At 51.2% G+C, this 23207-nt stretch overlaps 1 long non-coding RNA gene across 1 annotated transcript; it reads left to right on the top strand.

The window, feature by feature from the left end:
* Positions 1-10952: 10952 nt before the first annotated feature.
* Positions 10953-22446, top strand: LOC113606391 (uncharacterized). The gene is made up of 2 exons (XR_003427517.1): positions 10953-11892; positions 12656-22446. It is a non-coding gene; the product is annotated as an uncharacterized LOC113606391 (long non-coding RNA).
* The last annotated feature ends 761 nt before the right edge of the window (positions 22447-23207 follow it).

Here is a 23207-nt window from a genome sequence, read left to right as displayed (position 1 = left end):
GGGGTGCTGCCGACCATCTTACAATGCATAGGACAGCATCCCCGCCCCCGCCCCGACCAAGAATGATCCTGCCCAAAAGTCACTAGTGCCAGAATTTGAGAAACCTTGCTCTAGAATGGTGGCTTCACACTTGAGTGTGCACCAGAATGACCCAGCGGGCTTGTGAAGACACAGAATGCTGGGTTCCACCCCCAGAGGTTTTGAGTCAGTAAGTCTAGGGTGGGTCCTGGGAATTTGCGTTTCTAAGTTCCCAGGTGCTTCTGAAGCTGTTGTCAAGGGTTGCACGTTGAGGACCACTACTCCAGAATGACTCTGAATCCTGTTTCCCTAGATCTGTGGTATATTGGATCCATTATGGTTAGTAGAAAACTCTAAAATAACAGTGACTCAATAACTGAGGCAGAAGAGTGTTCTCTCTCACGTAACAGAAACCCAAAAAAAGGCCATCCACAGCTAGCATGGCAGTTCTGGAGTTATCAGGGATCTAGGCTTCCACCTTCTGGTTAGCTTATCTTAGTGCATGACTCCCATTTTCATTGGAGCCCCTCAAAGTCCAAGATGGTTGCTGGGGTACCAGCCATTATGTCCTCATTGGAAGCAGAAGGGAGTAAAGGCAGATAGGGAAAAATGGGGCTCCTTCAAGCACCTTTTGAACAGCCTCCCCAGAAGTTCCACAACACTTTCCACTTCCATTTCTTTGACCAGATCTTAGTCACATGGCCCTAGCTAGCGGCCAAGGGAGGCTGAGGAACGTAGTCTCTTTACTCTGGGCCACAATGTGCCAGCCAAAAATCAGAGTTACGTTGCTTAGTAGCAAAGGGAGAATAGATACTGGGATGGGCACTTAACAGCGTCTGCCCATATCTGCACGTCTAATCCTTCCTTACAGGTATCATTTATTTGGCATCTGCCACGTGCCATGTGCTTTTCATGCAGTATCTCATTTAATCCTCAAAGCTCTGCAGGGCGGATGATAATATCATCTCTGTTTTTGCAGATGACAAAACTGAGGCTTTCAGAGATGAAGCTATTGGCCCCAGTGACGGTCACCAGTGGTCTCATCTGAGAGCCCACGTCAAAGCTTGGGCTGCTTCTTGCCTCAGTTACTTTCAGAGACTTGACTTTTTCCTTCTCAGCCTGTAGAGTGGCTGTTCGACCTCTCCAAGCCAAATTCCCCAGTGTCATCGGTATTTACACTGTGATGCCTTCTTCTCTAGGTCTGTGGGGAAACAGACAAGATATGCCCTGATTGACAAGATTAGTTTCCTCTGTGCCACCACAAAATTATCACAGACTTAGTGGCTTTAAACGAGACTCATTTATTCTCTTACAGTCTCTTACGTTAGTCAGTTTCCCAGGGCTGAAGCCAAGGTGTCTGCAGGGCTGTTCCCTTCTGGAAGCTCTAGGGAAGAGTTTCTTTCCTTCTAGCTTCTGGGGGGCCACCTGCTTCCCTTGCCTCATGCTTGCTTCCTTGAATCGCTCGCTCCAGCCTCTTGCCTTTGTTAACACATCTCCTGCACCTTCTCCTGTGTCACATCTCCCTCCGCCTCCCTGTTATAAGGAGACCTGTGATTACATTTGCCCCAGCTCCCCCGATAATCCAGGATAATCCCTGCATCTCAAGGTCCTTAACTTTTGCTGTAGAAGGTTAGCATTCACAGGGTGCTGGATTCATTAGGATTGAGTATCTTTGGGGCTAATATTCAGCCCATCACAGGGGCCGTCTTGCTGCTGTTCTCCCCTTCCTGGTCCGCAGTTTTTCTCCCATGGGTTGTTCCACGTGTCAACTCTACATGCATTTTTTTTTAACATCTTTATTGGAGTATAATTGCTTTACAGTGGTGTGTATAAAGTTTCTGCTTTACAACACAGTGAATCAGTTATACATATACACAATGTTCCCATATCTCTTCCCTCCTGCATCTCCCTCCCTCCCACCCTCCCTATCCCACCCCTCCAGGCGGTCACAAAGCACCGAGCCGATCTCCCTGTGCTACGCGGCTGCTTCCCACTAGCTATGTACCTTACGTTTGGTAGTGTATATATGTCCATTTTTACTTCCGGCCGGAGAGTTTTCAGAGAGGCCAGAGGCGGGGTCTGAAGGGCCAGGTGGTGCTCTGGAGGCTTGTCTAACCAGCTCCTAGTGGCCATAGCAACGGGCATGAAAACATTCGAGTGGGAGAAGTCTGGGGGAAAGGGATCCGGCCCTAGAGGTGGCAGAGTGACTTAACCTGGGGAATGATGCTGGAGGGAGAGGCAAGAACAGCCGCCCTGGCGGTCCCAGGTCCTCACCCCTCCGGGCTGGGTTTCTAAGTCATCTTTCAGATCTCTAGGTGCCTGGTAATCCAAGGTCCCCACTGCCTTTCTCTAAGCTAACAGAGGCGTGTCTTTGGCCACATACAAACGCTACACCTAGAAGAGTTTGATGAGAGGAGGGGGGAGTGTCAGGCTCTGCTTAGGCTGGTCCTAACCTCATTTTCCTCCCCTGGGTTGATGCCCTCGTTTCCACCCCTCCCCCAGCCCCCTGGCTGGGTCTGCCGGGCCGGGATGAGTCCGGGAGGGGTTTGGGGCGGGGTCGTGTGTTTTACTTTTTATTTTATTTTGCCCATGCCTCCCGACATTCCCCTCTGTGTTTAATGTCCCACTGCCAAGTGCATGCGGTTGCCGGGCGACCAGAAGGAAGTCCCTGTGTGCTTCACGGGGCTCCAGTTAACTTGCCAGCTGCGTGAGCCTCCCTGGGGAAAGGGCTTCTCCCTGGCTCCCTCTGGGGTGGCTCAGAGGGCTGCTGGCCAGGAGGGGAGAGAAAACTAGAACGTTTAGCAGAACTTGGAGGTTATTGGGGGCGTTTGGGGGTCCGAAGGAAAGAGAGTGTCCGGAGGGCCTGGACAGCACCTGGGCGAGGTGTCTGGTTTCCCTCTTGGCCACCGATCGGAGGGCCGCCTGGAGCACCAGGGTGCCTCTGCTTAGGCTCGTTGGCTGGCTTTTCCGGGGTGCTGACTCCCGCACATGCAGGCACTCTCTCCCTTCACAGTCCTCCTGCAGACGAGCGTCCTCGACCGTCCTCCTCCTGCTCGACCTCCTCCAGGCCCTTACGTGATGTCCTCCCATCTCTAACAATCGGCACCCTTCTCTCTGGTGTCACGGTAGCCGCCCACATCCCCGCCGGGGATTCAGCCAGAGCCCACAGGAAGGAGAGCTGCCTTGAGCCAGGCTGAGCCCTGATCCTCACCGGTCTCTAGGGACGCAGAGTTGGCCCGACTGTCCCCAGAAACCTTAGTGCATCCCCCTCAGATATTGCTGTCCTCTAGCCTCGTGCTTCACAGTGTTGCCTCCCTACTATGACCTACAGGGGTGGGGTTTGCCCGTCTGGTTTATGTCTGCGTTCAGAGCATCTCATCCAATGTGGTGCTTGTGAACGCATGGATTTGCAAGTTATTCCTCGTAGGTTGATGGTGATTGTTGGAACCGGAGACGTGGAGCCCGGATTATCTGGGTTCGTGAACAGGTCTCAGCAGTTTTCAAATGGGGAAGTCCCCTGAGGGCATTTAATGCTAATAAACACATTTGTCACTCAGAAACGGGTTAGAGGGCGTGGTAGGAAGCCAGGAAAGCATGGCGAGTCCTAGTGCATCTTCATTTGCTTGCAATCAGCATTACAGAAAGAGAACTGTGTCAAGTCGTATCTTCCCATTTCCTTGGAGGGGCCCCATCCACTCTGGATAATCTCCTAATTAGTTGTTAAGGGTCTTGTGAAAGCAGAGAGACGTTCCAGCTGAAGTGCACATTAGGATGAGGGACCGGATGCTTGTCATCCTATGTTGAGAACATTGGCACCCTCTGTGCCTCAGTTTCCCCATGTGTAAACTGGGTAGTCTGATACCTCCATGACCCCGGCCCCATATCTCATGGACATAACAGGGACATGCTGAAAAATAGAATTTTCCGCTTCCTCTGAGCAGGCTGTATTCAGTGGGGTTTTTTTTTTGTTGTTGTTGTTTTTAAATCATTTATGTGTGTAGTAGTGAGATTTGTGTAGAGGGTTCCCAGCCATGATTCAGCATACAGGGAGTTCCTTGAATGGTATAAATTGGCCTTTCTTCTTCCTTAATGAAAATAATGCTTTTAGAAGCAGTGTATGTTCTGTTCAGTAGCTAGAACATTCTGGACTAAAGGCAGTAAGGTGATGCTCATTGTTGAAAGACATCTGTTGAAAGGACAGAAGCCGGAATCTCACTGTTATGCTGTTTCTTGGTCCACAGGCCTGGAAGGCAGGACAGGTAAAGAGCTGTTGCTCTTCACCCACACTTCCCACCAGGAACCTTAGTGGAGCCAAAGTTTGCCGCTAGGACCACCGCAGGACCTGGCTAAGGTAGGACCATCTCCTAAGAGGCAAGAGCTCTGGATTTGATTGAGAATTCTTATTTTGGAGAATAAAGAAACTTCTGGATTGGAGAAGACATTTGAGGAGAAAGCAAAGACCCTTGCCCTAAGGAATAGTGTCTGTGTTGACCTGCATGAACTGGAGGCCACCTAAAATTAAAGAGAGTGTCTGTGTTGACCTGCGTGACCTGGAGGCCACCTACAATTAAAGAAGACGCCAAGGGGCTTCCCTGGTGGCGCAGTGGTTGAGAGTCCGCCTGCCGATGTAGGGGACGCGGGTTCGTGCCCCGGTCCGGGAGGATCCCGCGTGCCACAGAGCGGCTGGGCCTGTGAGCCGTGGCCGCTGAGCCTGTGCGTCCGGGGCCTGTGCTCCGCGGCAGGAGAGGCTGCAACGGTGAGAGGCCCGCGTACCGCAAAAAATAAAAAAAATTTTAAAAAAAAGAAGATGCCAGGATCCTGGGCCTTCTTCTTCCTTCTGGTGGGAAACGTTTCTTCTGCTGGTGCCTGGTCCTAAGACTCCCCTGTACCAGTCCTCGGGAAGCAGAGGGCTTTCTGCCTCACCCTTTCTTGCCCCCTGCACCCACCACATCTGCTGTGCCTTTGGACTCAGCAGTTCTTCTCGTTCGCTCCATCATCTCCCGCCCAGATACAGAGTGAATAGTTACCTACGCGTAGGTCAGTGGGATCTTACTTTTCGTTCCTGCTTCTTCTAAAGAGGCCGGTGTTTGCACGTTGCTGTACAAGCAGCCTTGGAATAGTATCCCTTCTCATTCACGTGGGATCTGGCCCCCACAGGCTCCAGAGTGTTGCGCGTCTGTGCAGAAATCCTTCAGACTCTAACACGCTACGATGTGGGAGGGGGCTTCGGCAGGGAGCTGGATCCCGGAGGCCAGCGTCCCCCACGTGCAACTTTCTTGGTTTGGATCACGTGCAGGTGTGCGTCTGGAGGAGCAGAAAACGAATATGCCTTCTGTTTACATAGATGCACGGTCCACTGGGAAGACTCTCTTCCTTCCCGCTGGGCAGTTGGGGTCCGTGTCAGAGCATGATGCTTCATTACAGAGTGTCCAGCGACCAGAGTTGATGGTGTTTCTTGAGGGCCGTCTCCCTGCCGTGTGTGCTGGTGACACCTACACCCGACCGGAGATGGGGCCCCACGACACACAAGTCCTGTTTGTTCCTTTCACTCTGTAGCCACCATATACGTGGCTGAAAACTTTTCCTGGAGGTGGATCGTGGTTCAACCTTGTCCAAAATGCAGAGCCAAAGGTGTGTGTCCTTTCTCTTTCCGAAGCAAATGGATGACTTGCCTTTGTGAAAAGAATGCAAGCCAGACGTATCCATGTTCCCTGGGTTGTAGATGCTGTGCATGTATGACCATTTAGTGATGTCAGTGTCTTGTCAGGGAAGCAGTGGGGTCCATCTTGGCGTCTCAGATTCACCACCAGACAAATGAGAGGAACCTCTGAGGGATGTTTCGTGCTATTGAAATGGGAAGCTTGTCTGTGGGCTTTCACCTTCCTTCCTTGACCTGCATACACGCTCGTCACGTTAGCTTCCTTCGGGTTTTAAGGAAAAGAGACCCATTTATGTCACCTCTGTAAATGCTGGTTTGTTCCAGGTTGCCATGGAAACAGCGTATTGATAGAAAGGAAACAGTCTGCTCGGCAGCGGCCCACCCAGGCCTTCCCAAGAAGCCCAAGTCATTCAAGATACCCAGTCTCAGTAGATGGTTTCCAGGGACAGCAAAACTGAACCACCACGCTCACCTTGATCTTCTGTTAGCATCCGCACCTCTGCTCCTGATTCTAGGAGACTCCATGGTGATGAGCTGACGGTGACTATCTGTCCTGATTCTAGGAGACTCCATGGTGATGAGCTGACGGTGACTATCTGTCCTGATTCTAGGAGACTGCCATGGTGATGAGCTGACGGTGACTATCTGTCCCAGTTTGCCCGGGACTGAGGGATTTCCTGGGATGCAGGTCTTTTGGTGCTAAACCTGGGGCAGGCCTAAGCAAACTGGAACAACTGGTCACCCTACTGGAGACTCGATGACCTTTGCCTCTGCTTCTCCTTCATCTGCTGTAACTGGCTGATGCTCTTGACTGGTTTGGCCAGATGCCATGCAGAGCCCTTGCGTCTGGCCACTTCACTGGCCACCGGGCAGCCTCTAGATGGACCAGGCACACCAACCGATCGTGACCACATCAGCTGTTTCCAAGGTGGCAGGACTGGATGATACTGAATCAAAACCTGGCTATAAAGAACCAGCTGAGACCACATCCTTCAGAAGCGTGCTGTGGACAGGTGGGCATGGCAGGCATTCAGGGTACCAGGGATTCCTTTCCTGTACAATCCTACTTATAAAGGTGAAGTGAATCTTTTCCATTGAGAACAAACCAGTTCATGGTGAAACAACAACTAATACAGCCACTGGAAACGATGGAAACAAGACTATGGTGTGTGCGTGTGCGTGTGTGTGTGTGTGCACGCGTGTCATACAAGCACACACTGTGTAGAATGCTAAGCCAATAAGAAAATTCTGCATCTTAGCTAGACAGAGACTAAGAGAGCTAAGTACCTATGGGATGGTGTTGTCTGGAGAGGGAAGGAGTTGGCTACAGGACTTCCTGAAATCCCTTTGAACTCTAGGGTCCCTTAAAATATCAGGGGCATGTAAATTGGGCCTAAGTGTGTACTTTCTGTCTGAAGTCTCCTAGATAACCTTTGAGTTCAACTCAGATAGTGTTGAATGGGACCCCCCCCCCAGCTCACCCTTACCTTTCCAGACACTGGCTCTATCTGGGATAAGGCAGCGGAACGTGGTGGTGGTAGCAGGGAAGGAGGAGAAGGTTGTGCCAGCCCAGCGTGGGGTGTTCGTGACACATGAGAACCATCTGAAGGCAAATCCCAGGTTCTTTTCAGGTTCGCTAAAGCCAGGCTCTCAGGCTGGCATATGCCATCCTGAAGTTGTTGCTTCTTGCCAAGGGCATCAAGTCTCCACCTCTTCTGCTGGAGCCCTGGAACACGGGCCTTCAGCTAATCACGCTCGTCTTGCGTGGTGTGACCCCAGAAGGTCATCACCGGTCGGGGTGGAGATGGGCACACAAACACCTAGAAGGGACTCTCTCGTTACACACGTGGAGAGGTTAAGACCCGACCTTGTGCACCTGGGTTTTGCCCCTGTTCTGACTCTCCTTGCCTTCACTGCCATTGAAGGAATGCTAGCCAGCTCCTGGGGTGTCATTTTTCTTTTTTAAAAGATGGACTCATTTCAGATGTTTCCTTCATTTATCTCCCACACACGGTCATTGGTTCCAGAAGAAGTCCCACTGCTGTGCCAAAAGCAACAATTTCCTCTTTTTCTCTCTCTTCTTATCTTCTCATCCACGTCAAATCCCAGGTTCCCAGAGCTGGAAGTGGCCTAAAGCATCACTCTTATCTAGATCTACCTCTGGCTAATGCAGGAATCCTGTTTCCCACATCAGATGAGGGATGGTCCAGGCCTGGGGGAGGTCACCCTTTTTGGCAGACTGGGAGAGAACTGGGAGAGAAGGTTGGATGATACTCAGCCTGGTGGGGAAGCAGAATTTTCAAGCGCGGTTCATGGGCTCCCAAGTGTCCACGAATGTCAGTTTCTTCATCAGATGTTGAGCTACGGTGCATCTTATTTCTGGGTCCAGGTGTCTTATGCTGATAAAAAGCACAGAGTCAGAAGACAAGGAGACCTAAGTTTTTGTCTCAGAAAGTCCCCCTTCTTAAGTCCTTCCCTGTACAATGAGGAAGTCAGGCCACACATTCCCCAAAGCCTCTTCTACCTCCGCCGTCCACAATGCCGCCATATTGGATACAATTCATGACTTAAGAGATTTGCTATTTTTTTAAAAAAATTTTATTTTATATTGGAGCATAGTTGATTAACGATGTTGTCTTAGTTAATTCGGTTGCACATATACATGTATCTATTCTTCAACGTGATTCACTTATACATATACATGTATCTGTTCTTTTTCAAATTCTTTTCCCATTTAGGTTATTACAGAATATTGGGCAGAGTTCCCTGTGCTATACAGTAGGTAAGATTTGCTTTTTTTTTTTTTTCCTCTCTGGCTCTAGTCCTGCCTTAACTTCAGCTTGCTCCAAGATCATGTATAAATCACTCAAGCCTTTTCTCCGGCTCTCAGTTTTCTCATCAATAAAATGGGAGAGGGGACGGTGGAGTGGGTGGCCTTGACGATCCTCCAAGGTCCCTCCCATGTGTCAAGTTCTAAGCCTCGCCTGACGCAGCTGACGTCTGACAAGTAGCTCTCTGAGCCTTTGCCTTTGGCTGCACAGGCCCAAAACGGGGCTGTCCTGGGAAGTCCATGACCAAAGACTACTTCCTGGCTGCTTGCCCTCGTTGTCAGCTCTACGGAACAAGAGTTTGTCGAGGGAGAAGGCAAACAGACACACAGACTGATGACAGGAGAGGGGAAGCGGGGCTGCTGTTTACCTGGGGGTGACTGGGAGGGGGAAAAAAACCCACCTGCCGTTTTGACCAATAAATAAAAACTGGGAGCTCTGCGTGGCTAAAACTGTAGGGGATTTATTAGTTTGCTTAGTGAAAGGCAAATATTAAGTCTTAAGCTGACCTGTCCTGGGACCTCCCTTTTGGCTTTTGTGTGCTGTCCGGCGCTGATCACCGTGTACTCTAGGTTATCAGGTTCTGTCGAAGGGTTTTTTTTTTTTTTAATTGTTTTCCGTCTCTTTCTCCTTTCCTTCCTCCTTTGCCTGCCCCCCACTCCCACCTTCTAGGTAAGGGTAGCTCAGGCCTGGGTTTTGGAGAGGCGGGGAGAGCGCAATGTGGAAGGCTTGTTGTCCTGGATGTGAAGCTGCCTGTGTTCAGGACTCCGGTTGCCCTGGGGGTTACCCATGACCACGGTGCGGTGGCTCAGGGCTGCAAGCCCACCAGGTGGTCCTTGGGCGTCTCCTCCATCCTTGAGCTCTTCAAAAGTTAGCCGTGGGCTTCCCTGGTGGCGCAGTGGTTGAGAGTCCGCCTGCCGATGCAGGGGATGCGGATTCGTGCCCCGGTCCGGGAAGATCCCACATGCCACGGAGCGGCTGGGCCCGTGAGCCATGGCCGCTGAGCCTGCGCGTCCGGAGCCTGTGCTCCGCAACGGGAGAGGCCGCAGCAGTGAGAGGCCCGCGTACCGCAAAAAAAAAAAAAGTTAGCCGTGAGCTCTTCAAAAAGTTAGGTCTTGCCCCTCATTAAACTTAAAATGAGCATCATCACAGCCGTTGGAAAAAAGGTACAGATCTCCCGTTTCTAAGTGGTTTCGCGGTGACAGATGGTCTCAGCCTGATGTGCTGAAAGATGAACTGATCAGGCTTGTCGCTCCCCATGTGAGACAGGCTGGGACCTGGGACCTGGGACCCTCTGCTGCAGGGCTGGCACCTGGACAGACGACTCCTGAGCAACAAGGTACAAAGAAACTATAAGGGACTAAAAATAACTGCGTGCCTGCGCAGTCGGGGCAAGTTCTGGACAACAAGACACAAAGAGACCAAAAACCCAACTGCCTGTTTCTGAAGAGCGAAAAACAGGGTGTCAGGAGCAAAAGCAGGACACTACGCTTGCCCCCTGCACACAGCACCTCCAAAGGGGTGGGCAGGCCACCTAAGCCACCACTCCGGCCCCACCCCTGGACACGCCCCTACCCTCACCCCATAAAGGGACCAAGTTCACCCTCCCCCTCAGGGAACAATCAAGGGGACCTGCTACTTGTTTTTGCTCCCCACTGCTGCAGCGGGGGCCCCAATAGAGCCTTGCCTGAATTTCTTGTCTGGCCTCTGATCAATTTCTGTCGATTGGGGAAGGCCAAGAACCCTGGTCGGGACCACGTGGAGTGAGATAGCCAGACCTCCAGGGGCTAGACAGCCACCCAGTCTATCCAGTTTCCACGTGTGAGCTGCAGTGAAACTGAACTAGATGGCGCGTTCTTTACCCTTTGCCGTAAACGTCTTCAGTCTGTTCTAAAGCGCTGCAGTTCCAGGGTACTCGGGTCTCCTGGGCGGTGTTCGCTAATACCCACCCACTGTGGGGTACAGCACACCGAGGTACGTTGCTCCACGTCAGACCTCGATGCCCAGGCCGCCCTGGTCACCATCTGTGGAGAAGGCGTCTTACCAGCCCACCCGGATATGACGGGCAGTTCCCCACCACTGCTCATGCGGTCAAGAGATGGGAATGTTCTGGAATTGCTTAATTGAGAAAGTCCCTTTCACACTCCAGTGGTGGTTTTTGATTGAACTGAGCATGAGTGTTAATCCTCTGGCAATCCTTCCTGGGTGAGTCTGTGCTTTAAAAGATCTGTGTTGGGGGCTTCCCTGGTGGCGCAGTGGTTGAGAGTCCGCCTGCCAATGCAGGGGACACGGGTTTGTGCCCCGGTCCGGGAAGATCCCACATGCCACGGAGCGGCTGGGCCCGTGAGCCACGGCCGCTGAGCCTGCGCGTCCGGAGCCTGTGCTCCGCAACGGGAGAGGCCACAACAGTGAGAGGCCCGCGTACTGCAAAAAAAAAAAAAAAAAGATCTGTGTTGGGCCACCAGGCTACTGAAGTGCTGTTAATCCTTCAAGGCTCATTTCAAACGCTCCCTGCTCCAGGACGCCTTCTTGGGTTGCTTCTTCCCTCTCAACCAGTTGTGACCTCTCCCTCGGTCACATATTCTCTTCAGGCATCTGGCACTGGCTAGGTACCCCAAAACGCCGTTCCCTCCTTCCTCACCAGAACACCTTCTATATGTCATTTACTATGCTTATACCGAACTTGTTTTAAACTTGTTTCTCCCAACATTCCTCTGTCTGTCTGTCTCTCTGTCATAAAAGCAGGAACAGGGTCACTCCGTACACTTTGAAATTGATCCCTAAAATGTCCAATAATGTTCAGCATCACGTGGCAGGCACTGTGATTGACATTTCATCCTCAGAAATTAGAGATGTGCAGAATCCATGGCTTTGCTCAAGTCTTATATATGAGAGCTGGGATTCATGCCAAGGTCATTGGACGCCTGAAGTTCAGAGCTCTTAAGTTGTATCATAGTGGCTTTTACCTGGTAGGTATACAAGGAAGATGTTGAGTTGACTTTCTCTATTAGTGAGCTGTTACTGTGTATACCACTAAGGTTGCCTGTTTTTTGTCTGCCTATTAATAAAGTGTTTTCTGAACAGCAGAGAAAATGTGTTTGTTCCTTGACTGGTTGCTTTCCCTGCAGAATCTCTTCTTGAAATAGAATATGACTGGTTTTTGCCAGTTATCTGAGAGTTAGGGTGATTTTTAAGGTAGGAAAGAGAAATTTAAAATCAAAAGTTTAGGTCAGAATTTCTAAGGAATGTCACACTGTCTAAGAGGGAGAAATACAGAAGAAAAACACAACACATATGAGAGGTCTTTTGCCTTCGGGACCTTACAGTCTGGTCAGACAAGAATGGCACACATAAAATCACCAATCGCATTTGCCAAATAAACTCACGGTGAGTATTACTGGGGAACCTGGGTGGATAATGCTGCCTGCTCTTCACCCTGTCATGAACGTTTCCAGCAAGTCGCAGAGAAGTTGGATATGATGAGCAGGTCCCCTGCTAATGGGGAGGGACCTCCTGGGTTCCAGGGCTTACGACTGGGGGACAGAAGCCAAGGTGGAAGAGGCACCATTTGAGAGCAAGCGGACCCAGGGAGAGAAGAGTCTGTTCCCATTTGCTATCTGATTAACCAACCCTTCTGTGGGGGGGGAGAGCAGAAAGGTAGGCAGAAGTTTCACCTTTTGGGGGAAGAGAAGAACTCAAAGACCACCCCCTCTTCTTTGTCCAAATGAGTAAAATTAGAATTTGGACAAAGTGGGTGTCATCTGTGGGCTCTGGTCGCCAAGACCAATTTCAGACATTCAAGAGATGTCTTGGCCAAGACACTTGGCCAAGAAAAATCAGGCAGTTCAGGAAAGACTACAGCCCAACGTCTTACAGCGCTTTACGGTTTAAAAGCTCCTGCCAAAGCTTCTGATTGGAATCACAGCAACTTTGTGAGATGGTATTAAGACCTCTTTGTTATAGGTGAGGAAAGTAAGGTGAGGGAGGTTCAGTGACTTGCCCTAGAGCACACCCCATAAGGCCCCTGCCCTAAGGGCAGTGTTACAGTTTCTCTGTGCAAGCTGTATTAGTCACTGTAGGCTACTGTGTAACAAAATAGCCCCAAATCTCTGTTGTTTTACCTAATGCCTCTTTCTCATTCATTTTCCAGGGGGATGTGAGTTGGCTGTGGTGGAAACACGCTGCTCTTCTTCATGCAGATATTCAGAGACTCAGGGTCCTGTCTTAGGACATCACCAGACCTCTAGCAGTGACACCTCCAGGGAGTAACTTAACCTCATCTTTAAACTGCTTCGTAAGGTGGTTGCAAGGTTTAGATGAGTTACTGCAGGTGTGGCACTTAGAACAGTGCTAGGGACGCGGCACTTGATAAACGTGGGCTCTTAGCTCTACGCTCTGAACGTGGAACGGTATGGACTCATCTGCCGTGACTCTGGGCTCACGTGATTTCTGTGCCTGGGTAGTAGGAGACCTCACATGTGAACTCCGCCACTACACCTACGTTTCCCCAGTGTGAACAAGGCATCACTGAATCTCCCCAGCTGTGGGGAGCCCTTTTGGTTGTTTGGTTTGGTTTTGGGGCTAGAGCTGGGTTGCCAGCCCAGAGTGTATAGGATGATGCCTGGACACTAGCCCTCGGAACAGTGATTCTCCTTCTTGGGGACCCTCAGCACCTCATCAGCTGCATCTGACTCTAATACCAGTCAGGTTTTTTCTCCCCAAGTCCAGGTTCTCTCCGGAACTTTTCAGTTGCCTCGACTGACTGAGAAAGCCCTACAGAATACTCAGTCAGACGTACACATTGGGTTCTTGAAGCCCTTCCCGTTGCCTCCTCTACCCGGGCAGAGAAGGGAGCTGATCTCACAAGCCAGGCAGCCTTCTCGCCATTTCCACACCTAGATTTCAAATCACACCCTTCTTCTCCACTGCAGGCCAACAAGCTCCTCTCTCAGTCCCCGGCCGGGTGTGGGTTCTTGTAGCTGTGAGACCTCAGTCGCTCAGGACTCTGGCAGCCGCTCGTCTGTTCTGTCTTCAGCTCTCCTGGCACCGCCGGAGAATGGAAAAGCTGGTCTGTTTACAGGACATAGGGCCAGAACAGCATTAAAAACTAAGGAACAAATAAGATGTGGTAAACAAATTTCCTTTCCAGTAAGGAGTGTTCCTAGCCCGGTCCTTCAACAGGAACCATTTTCCTCATGTGTTTGGATAAACGTTCATTCTGGGCAATTACCATTCCCAGGAGGGGCTGCCTATTTCCGTTGGCTATTTATTTTGACTTTGACCGTTTCTCCCCCTTCTGAGCACCACACACCTAATAGTAAAGAAACTCTGCTCCCTCTCGGGGCACTGGGAGCAACCCCCCAAGCCTGCCTTCTCTCGTCTCTTCCATCACCCCTTCACTTCCAGACAAGGCAAGGACATGGCGGGCATCTTGCCCTGGATGGCAGCTGTTCTCCGGGGAGAAGGAAGGAGGGAAGGAGGTGAAGCAGAGGAGAGAAATGGTTTCAAAGAAAAGCTGGAACAGATACAAAGGTTTATGTGTGGGTGACCGTCTCTCTGAGAAAGCTCTTCAGCATGAATCCCCCTTGTGGGTTTTCGTGGGAGCAGAAAGCCATTGATCTCAGGTTTCCTGACCCCAGCAGGTAGCTTATTGTAAAGCAGTTCATCCAGAGGGGAAAAAATACCTTGTTTCAGCATTTTAATTTTTTTTCCAGGGCTCTGAACCAGACTTGTAAGAAAGGAGATAGAGAGGATTAACTTATTCTTTCCTAGCTCAGAAATAGATGTAACTGGCGGAAAAAAAAAAAAAAAAAAGAACCAAGCAACTTGGAACAATGATGATTCTTGTTTACTTGTTTAGAAATGCATTGTTATGAAGGGCCCCTATTTGCATATTTTAATTCCCCCCCCCCCTCCTCATTCCCCCCTGCCCTGTTTTCCTTCTGTGCTGGGACAGAGGAAAGGAAGGCACACGCTAAGCGGACAGTGGTCAGTGTGGGTAACACATTCTGCGTAAGTTCACTTCACTTTCTAAATTCCTTGCCTTTGCCCGGTTGGATGAATTGGTGTTCTTGACGGTGCTGAATTCGGAGAGGCCCTGAGAAGCGGAGCGGCGCTGACTCACGGACAAGACACGGGCTGGCTCTGGCTTTGGAGTCCTTAAGGCTGGACTCAGGGCGGCACCAGGAAGGGGCGGGGCGGGGGGGGAGGGTGCGCTCTGCCACCCCCCACAGCTTCCCCTTGAGCCCCAGCCTGCAAATGGCCTTCCCAACTGCCACTCCCAAACCTTCTCCCAGAGACATCCCAGAGCTGTCACAGGGTCACTTGTCCTGGGCTTTACCTGGGTCACGAGTTGGTGACGTGGTGAAGGGCGAAGCGAGACCCTTCGCCCCTTGGAGGATGTTGGAGACACTTTCCTCCTTGGAGGACGTGGGCTTTCTCACGGCCCTGCCTTCTGAGGGCTGAAGGGTCCTTATTCCAGGGGGTGTGAGACCCTCATTAATAAAACCTGGTTGGCGTGGGGATAATCCTGTTCGTGTGTGTTAATGAGTGACGTGCACAGAACCACGTGCTGAGCCTCGATCCCAAAACGTGCTGCTGGCTCTGTTCCTGGTGGGGATGGGCCTTGGGTAGAACTTCTCCAGAGCACAGGAGGAGGTATGTCTGAAGGTCCACCCCAGCCTGGTGCCCAGGCCCCTTTGAGAGCAATGGGAGTTTCTAACTTAATAAAAATCAGTATTCAACAATCCGATGCGATGAGAGACTGCGGTCCCTGTTCGTGGACCTCGGTTTGGGGAATGCTGAGGTTCAGGTGGATCAATTAAGCCACCCAACCTCCCTCGGCAAGTTGATGGTGGGCATTGATGCGTCGGGCCTCTGGTCCCCACCTGGAATAGAGCTCCCTGGATGCCTAGAGGGTGGTACCTGCAGGGAGCGGAGGCCAGAGGAGGTATCCGGAAAGCCTAGGAGGGAGGAAGGATCCAGTCCAGGCAAAGTGCTGTAGACGCAAAATCCATTCATGGTAGCTTCATGCCTGCCGTCAGGGTTGGGCGCTCCAGGGTCAAGAATGCTTTGAGTAAGAGGCACTGGGGGTGGACCAGCCCTCCCCCGGGGACGCTGGGCTCTCCAGGGTGGGGAAGACTTCATCCGGGCTGCATCCCATTCTCGGTTCCGCTCTATTTAGAACACTTTTTTTTTGGTGGAAAGCAGATTGCTGAGGAGGAGAGCGCCCAGCCAGGCGGGGAGGTAGCTTCCAGAATTGGGGCTGGAGGGAGGGAGAGGCAGAGGCGAAGACTCGCAGCAGGATGTACCCGCCAGTAACCTTCTCACCTCTCTTCATCTCGTCCCCGTCCATCACTTTCCCCCTCCAGCCCAGCAGCCCATCTCTGGGCAGAGCTTACGGAGGCAAGGTAGCAGCACCTGGAACTGTCTTCCGTCTTGCAAAGTGACACAGGCAACCGACATTTAAAAATTCGCGAGTCCAACAGAGAGCCCTTTTGCAGCAAATACCCGCTTTGGTGATGTGTGCCGCCCGTGGACTCGTGACACAGCAGGCCAGGCTGCGTGGGTGCAGAATGACCTCGGATGCGATTCTCTTCTGGAAACAGGGGCAGCCTGGACCAAAGGTGGTTCCTGTGGAGGCGCTCGCCAGCAAAGATGGCACAGGAGGTGTTTGACGCTTTGCTTACAGGACTTGGATAACCCTCCCCCTCCCCTAGCAAAGGGACAGCTGTGCTAAATACAGGAGACTTGGTGGGCAGAGAGAAAGTTGTGGGTGGCCAAAGGATTTCTGTGTCTTTAAAAACCCTCTCCCATCCCTGGCCCTCGCATCAGTCTTTGTCTTGCAGGAGAAACTTGGTGTCTGAGAAGTGACTCCCACGGGCCCCCCTGCAGCTCCCTTTGGACCTGAGTGACACAGCTGGCTCTGCCCATTGGACTCCAGTTGGCATCCCTGATGTCCTTTCTCTGCAGAATTCTTCTGTGAAATGGGCCAGAGTCACTCACCTTCCCGGCCAAGGCAACTTTGAGACCAATGGCAACAGTTTTTCGAGAACTTTGGAAGCAGTAGGGTTGTGTACCCACTTGCTAACAGGCTAAATCTTAGGGTCTCCCTAACCCACAGGATTCTGGACGTGTGGATCTGGAGGCCAGGGGGTGGCTTCCTGCTGGCGCACAGCATTAATGACCAGCGAATGTTCAAATGCATGACACGCTACATCCCTTTCCTGCTGGCCAGCTGCCTGGTCCTTCTGAGGCCTTCCAGGAGCCCGTAGGTGACTTTCAAACTCAGCTGTGCTCCTGATTTGAAACCACTGGTTCTCAACCAAGGGTGGTTTTGTCCCCCTACCCAGCACCCCAGGGGCCATTTGCAGAGTCTGGAGATATTTTCGGTTGAGGGGAGGGTACTATAAGCATCTAGTGGTAGAGAGCCAGGATGCTGCTAAACGTCCTACAATGCACAGGACAGGCCCCCACTGCAAAGGATTATCTAGCCCCAAATGTCTGCAGCGTCAGGATTGAGAAACTGTGCTTTTTTTCAACCTCTGCTGCCAGGTTGAAACAAGCATGAACCCTCATCACCCCCCTGCCCTCTCCCCATTGCTTTATTTATCAAAGGGAGAAAAAAAATCTGTTATTTTTTCCAAGTGCATTTCCCCCTGTATCTTATCAAGAACCACCAAGTTCAGCACACCCTTGATTAGTCACTTCCATTAACAGTGTTTATTTTGGGGTTTGTGTTTATTTTTGAAACGTGGTCACCCTCGTCCCCCCTCTCTTCCTTACGCACTAGTGGTGTGCGGCCAGCTTTCTAGCACGGTCTGGTCCACATTTTCCTCCATCCATAAACCCACTGGGCCAGCTTCTGAGGAGGGAGGGCCAGCCTCTCCTCCCTCCACTGGGGGTTGGGGGAAGGCTGCCACTCCTGGAGTTTCTCTTAAAGTGGCAATGGGGCAATTGTCGTCTTCCCTCTGATTTCTCAGATACGCTTGAAAATCCTTTTCATTAGTGACTCTGTGGACCAACCGACCCGTGACAGAGCTGAGCCTTTACTCCCAGCCGTCCGCGTTCCGTGAAACCGAGGACGCGCGGTGGTTTTCTCCACTGAGTCAGAGGCAAGGACTTGTGGGTCTCTCCCGCTTCTCTCCACCCATCCCTCCTCACTGCAGGCGAGTCTCTGGGTTATATTTAAGCGTTTCTGAGTCATCGAGAGCCGATTCCTTCTCCTCTCGGCCACCCACCCTCCACCCTCCCAAATGGCAGTGGGAATTCAGGGTTTATGGCTGAGTTACCCCGGAGCTCAGAGGGGATCTCTGCACAGCTTTGGGGGGCGTCTTCCTCTTTGATCACCCGCTGCCCACCATCCCTGCCGCTCCTCCCGGGGTTCCAGCAGCCACCACCTCCCCAGGAGGCACGTACAGAGCCCCTCAGCCCATGAAGTCCCTCCCCGATTTGGGGGGCGGGTCTCATTGCTAGTCTTGGACATAAGCACCCACGCACCCAATGGCTGCAGCGAAACCCCCGCCCAAGGCTGCTCTGAGGCAGGCAATCTGCACAGAAGGCCCAGGTACCCTCCCCCTCCCCCCTTACTCCTTCCTGGGACATTTATTTGAATCCCACCGGGGAACTGGTTACTGTGGAATATTTATTTGTTTAAACATGGGTGGTTCCTACAGAGGAGGGTGTCAGGTTTCAAGGGTGGAGGAACAGTTGCAAACAGAGAGTGGGTGGTCTGGACATGAAGCAGGCCGGGGTGGGGGTCAGAGAACCCAGGCCTTTTTAGGTTTGTAGGTGAAAATGCTGAGTGACTATTGCCTCATTCTTGGCCCTTTTATCATGTTATGTAAGACAGAGTGACTTGGTGTGGTTGGGTGGTGTTCAGACTCTGGGACAGCCTTTTGGTAGATTGTTGAAAAGAGTATTTGGAAATCACTGGGCAATGACTGGGCAATCACTCTGATTAATTTATCCTGAGGGCTTTGATGACTGTCTGAGTGCCTGGGGAGGATCGGAAGGGTGCAGGCTGGTTCTAACTGCAGCCCCACCTCTAAGATTCTGAAAGATTCTTAAGGGCTAGTGCACTATTGGAATAGCAGAGCCTCTTTCCTAAAACCGCTTGAGTTGTTGACTAGAATGAATGGTCCTGCCTTGTGTCCTGGGGCCAGCCTCCTTTCCGGGTTAAACTAGCAGAAACATATCTCTGATAAGTTTTGGGGTTCACATCAGCCCTGAATGACAGAGTTTGGAGTTTTGTATTTGGCAGGTAACGGTCCAAGTAAACCCAAGATGGAGGGGAAACCAGAGGTATAGTTGAGATCACTGCTCTCCGGTCCATGGTTTTCCAAAACCTGGAAGTAGCAGCAATATAGTGTGTTGTCCTTAAGCCTCTTCCACAGCTTCTCAGCTACAGAATTGGAAAGTGCAGAGGAAGGCTATTAGTTTCCACAGATGCACTGCTGAAAAGATCCAGTGTTTTGCCAGGAGATGCTTTTTGGAGGGAAAGCACCAGGGGAGGTTCTGGAGCATGCAGTGACTAACAGAGTTAAATACAAGAGATCCGGTAGAGATAATAGTGAGTGACTGTCTTCTAACGTCCTACCAAGGGGAAAAGGAGATGGGATTCATGGAGCAATGTGGAAGTAGGTCAAACATCAGAAATCATCTCGTAATACTGAAAGTGATAGTGCCGAGAGGGGCTGAAGTATCCCTTTTTTAAAATTAGGAAGGAGAGGAATGCTTTTTACCAAGTCTTAAGTACTGTTCTTTCTGGACAGAGAAAAAGACTGTCCCTAGATGAATAGCTTCATCAAGGAAACCTTGTTAAAAATTAGCGATGTCACGTACATGCTGAAATATTTAGGGCTGAAGGGGCCTGCTGTCTGCATTTTACCTTGACATATGTTTAAAAAGTAAGATGGGTCGATGGACGGATAAATGCATAGATGTGTGATGAAACATAGTGGCATCTTGACGTCACAGAGTCTAGGTGGGTATGCAGGTATAACATTTCTATGTGTTTGGACGTTTTCAAATAAAATATTGGAGGAAAGTACCAAGCCCTGGGCCACCCATGGTAATTCAGATTCAGTGAGTTGGTGATGAGGTCTAGGAATGTTCTGAGCTTTGCAAGGGATTCTGATGAGTCAAGTCTGTTGGGGCCCATGTGGAATAGGTTGGTTTTCCTCAAACTTGGATACGCACAGGAAACCCCTGGAGATTCTGTCAAATGCAGGGTCTGATCCAGCAGGTCTGGAGTGGGGCCTGAGTCTACATTTCTCACAAGCTCCCAGGTGATGCTGAGGCTGCCCGTGCCTGGACCATACCCTGGGCAAGAAGGAAGAGAGAACTCTTCCGTGTTCTCTGCATCTGAGAAGTCCAGTGGGTCTCAGCTTGGGTTTCACATTGGAATCATCTGGGTAGCTTTAAAATAAACTGGATGGCTGGGAGTGCGGGGGTCTCACCCCCAGAGATTCTGGTTAATTGGCCCGGGCTGCAGCATGGGCAATGAGATTGAAGACCCCTCAGATGATTCTAATGTGCAAGCGCTGATTTCATGTCAGGAAGGGAATCGATGGAATATTAAATCTCAGGAAATGAACTTTTGCACAGAAAGACGCTGCGGACCCTCGTCACCCACGTGTGCAGAGGTTTCCAGCCACGAAAGACTCAAAGCCACTCACCTCCTTTCCCTCATGATGAGAATGACTGACAGCCAGCACTGATTGAGTGTCAGGCGATTTTTGTTAGTCCGTTTCATCATCACAGTACCCCATGAGGCAGGCGTTAGTATCCTATCTTAGAGATGGGGAAATTGAGCTTGGTTGAGTTCAGTGACTGGCCCAAGGTAACACAGCTAATAAATAAGACTTGGGCGGAGGTATGAACTAGGTCCGCCTGACTTCAAAGGCCATGCTTTTTAACTATCATATTACTCTGTTGTCCGCACGATCTTTGCCAAGAAATTAGAAAACTATAGCCCGTGGGCAGGTCGAGTCTGGCCAGCTGCCTGTTTTTATAAATAAAGTTTTATTGGAACACAGCCCCGCCTCTTCATCTATGTCTTGTCTGCATCTGCTTTCGTGCTATAATGGCAGAGTTGAGCATTTGCAGCAGAGACCCTGGGGCCTGCAAAGCCGAAAATATTTATCTCTGGCCCCTGACAGAAAAGAGTTGGGTGACCCTCGATGGATTGGTGAGACAGCTAGCACAGAGCCGGGGAGCAATCCTCGGCTGTGCTCCGAGCAGAAGGAATAACCCATGGAGAATGAACTTGAACTCACGGTCCCTGTAGCTCTGGTTTCTGCTGACGTTTTACTTCGATCTCGTGGCCTGCGTTCTACTCCAAAAGGGTTACAACTTGCTTCCTTGGAACAGATTTTATTTTCACGCCAAAAGTTTTGATCTGTTTTAAGAGCAAAAGGTCTTGCTCCCGAAGCCAGGGCTGTCACAGGGCTCCCTGCAGAGTGGGGCAAGGGAGACCAGCTGCCTGCCACCTTCTGTGGCAGCACGGTGGGAGGCTTGCGTGGAAAAGCCTGGAGCCCTGTGGCTCCTTGGAGGCAGCAAGAGGCTTCCGTCCCTTCCCACCAGCCATCCACCAAGAAACCCTGTCAAGAGGTCAGGAGGGAAGAGAGAGGGAGGAAATGCCAATCAATCCATCAAAGCCCCACCCTCCTGCGCTTCCAGCCGGTTAGCCGGGCCTGAGCATCCTTGGGGGCGGGGTGGGGGGGTGGCGGGGTGCAGGCGCATGGAGGGGAAGTGCATTTGGTAATGATTCTAGATTTCCTGTTTGGTTCCTGGGGTGGGGTGGGGGGGAGCTGGGCTATGCTAGCTCCTAGTCTATGTGGACTCTTGCACGTTGCGTTCTTTCTTTTCTACCGGTTGTTGTTTCTTTGTTTTTTCTCTTTACTACTTTTCTTCCTCTGAGGTTTGTTTGCATTTTTTTGTTGTTAATTGGTGTGAGGAGGGCCTCCTTCAGGAAAATTGGTGGAAAAGGAGAGGTGAGGGGCAAGGAGAGGCCAGGATACCCTGCCTGGATTCCTGGGGCATTGGCCTGGGTACCATAGAAATTTTGTCCCCCCTGGACAGACGTAGTAGGAGAGCTGTAAAGAATCTGTTTAGGTAGACAAACGTTATGCAGTGCTTACTGCGTGCATGGGATACAAAGGCACACAAAAAAGGCCCATCTTCTGCTGTAAGAGGTCAAAGATGAGAGAGAGAGAGTTCAAAGCAGCTTGATAAACTCAATGGAAGAAGTAGGTAGGATGGAGATGGGTGTATGGGGAGGGGCTCAGGAATCCTTTAGCTCAGTTTTCTCTTCCAAACAAGACTGAGCCTTAGTCTCGGAGATGCGAGGGGCACCTCTCACCAAATGACAGTCAGAGCTAATAAGACCAGACATCACTGCGAAGTCCCCGGCACAACTGCCTGGTGTTACCGGGCAGGTGGACCGTTTGCTGCTCCCTTGGATACAAGCCTTAGGCCGGGAGCTCTGGGGCTGGAATCCTGCGGCTGCTTTGGCCTCGGGGAGGCTGAGGCTCCGGGTAGCACAGAGGTGATCTGCCTTCTTTTCATTACATAAGGACTTTGATCCCTCCAACGAGCAGAAAAGAGAGTTCTCCCTTTTCAGCACCTTCTAATATCCTCCCCGCTGGCTGTGCTGGCCCTGCTGTCACCTCACCTTGAAGGAGAAAGGATGTGTTCCCAGCTGGGCCCTTTCTCTTCCCGGTTTGAACTGGGAGTGAGCGAAGCTCAGGAAACAGATTGTAGCCACAGGGCTCCGGCTGCACCTGAGCGCATCAGGGGGACGGGAGGGGAGGTGGAGAGACACGGGGTCCTCGGTGCCACACGCTTCGCCCAGCTGACCTTTGCTGTCGGAGCTCCAGGCTGAGGGTTCGTTGTGGTGGAGCCAGGGATGATGGCCCAGCAGCTATAGGACTGCAACTTGGCCTGCCCTACGGCACTCCATCCCTTCTTAAAACCCCTTACAGGGCCAAGCTGCCTGCACCAGTCAGCTGTGCCTCTGGGTTTTCAAGATGGACGTGGGCCGGGAGGGGATGGGGACCACTTTGTCATTCCCGCCCTTTCTCTCCTATCCCCTTTTACGCATTGTTCCGAGAGCTAAGTGGTAAAAAAAAAAAAAAAAAGCCTTGGGCAAGATGACATGATATTGGTGCTTTCGATTAGTGTGTGAACTCTCCACCTGGAGTTTCTTTCAGAGTTGCTAAAACCTGGCGGTCTATGAACTCTCTGAACTGAGGTGAGGGCAGAAAATTAAACAGGGTGCGCGTGTGATGAAAAGCTAACGCCAGCTCAGAACTCCCATCCGGGCTGAGCACACCCGGGGAGCCTTTTGAAAACCGCCACTCCTGACAGCAGTTCTCCAGACAAATGGCTGGCAGTGGCGGCTGTGTGCTCGACTTCCTCCCCAGAAAGAGGACAGCAATGCTGGGTGCAAAAGAATCTTCTAGAAATGCTGCAGGGTTGACCCAGAAATGAAAGGATCTCAGTAAGGAAATGGACTGCTCGTCGCTTTCTAATCCATCGCTTAGTTTCTCTGAATTTTCCATCTACAGAGTCCCATTCGTGGTCCCAACCTTGCAGAGAGAAGAATGCTACATTTTATCATTTTACCAGGTAAATATTCTTTTTGAGATGTGAATAATTACCTCCCAGTTTATCTCTTTGGAAAATGCACATGCATGTAT

The sequence above is a fragment of the Aethalodelphis obliquidens genome, unplaced genomic scaffold, assembly GCF_003676395.1.
Source record: "Aethalodelphis obliquidens isolate GAN/ISIS:26980383/991018 unplaced genomic scaffold, ASM367639v1 scaffold44, whole genome shotgun sequence".
NCBI lineage: Eukaryota > Metazoa > Chordata > Mammalia > Artiodactyla > Delphinidae > Aethalodelphis > Aethalodelphis obliquidens.
This window is presented reverse-complemented; position numbering and strand designations above follow the sequence as displayed.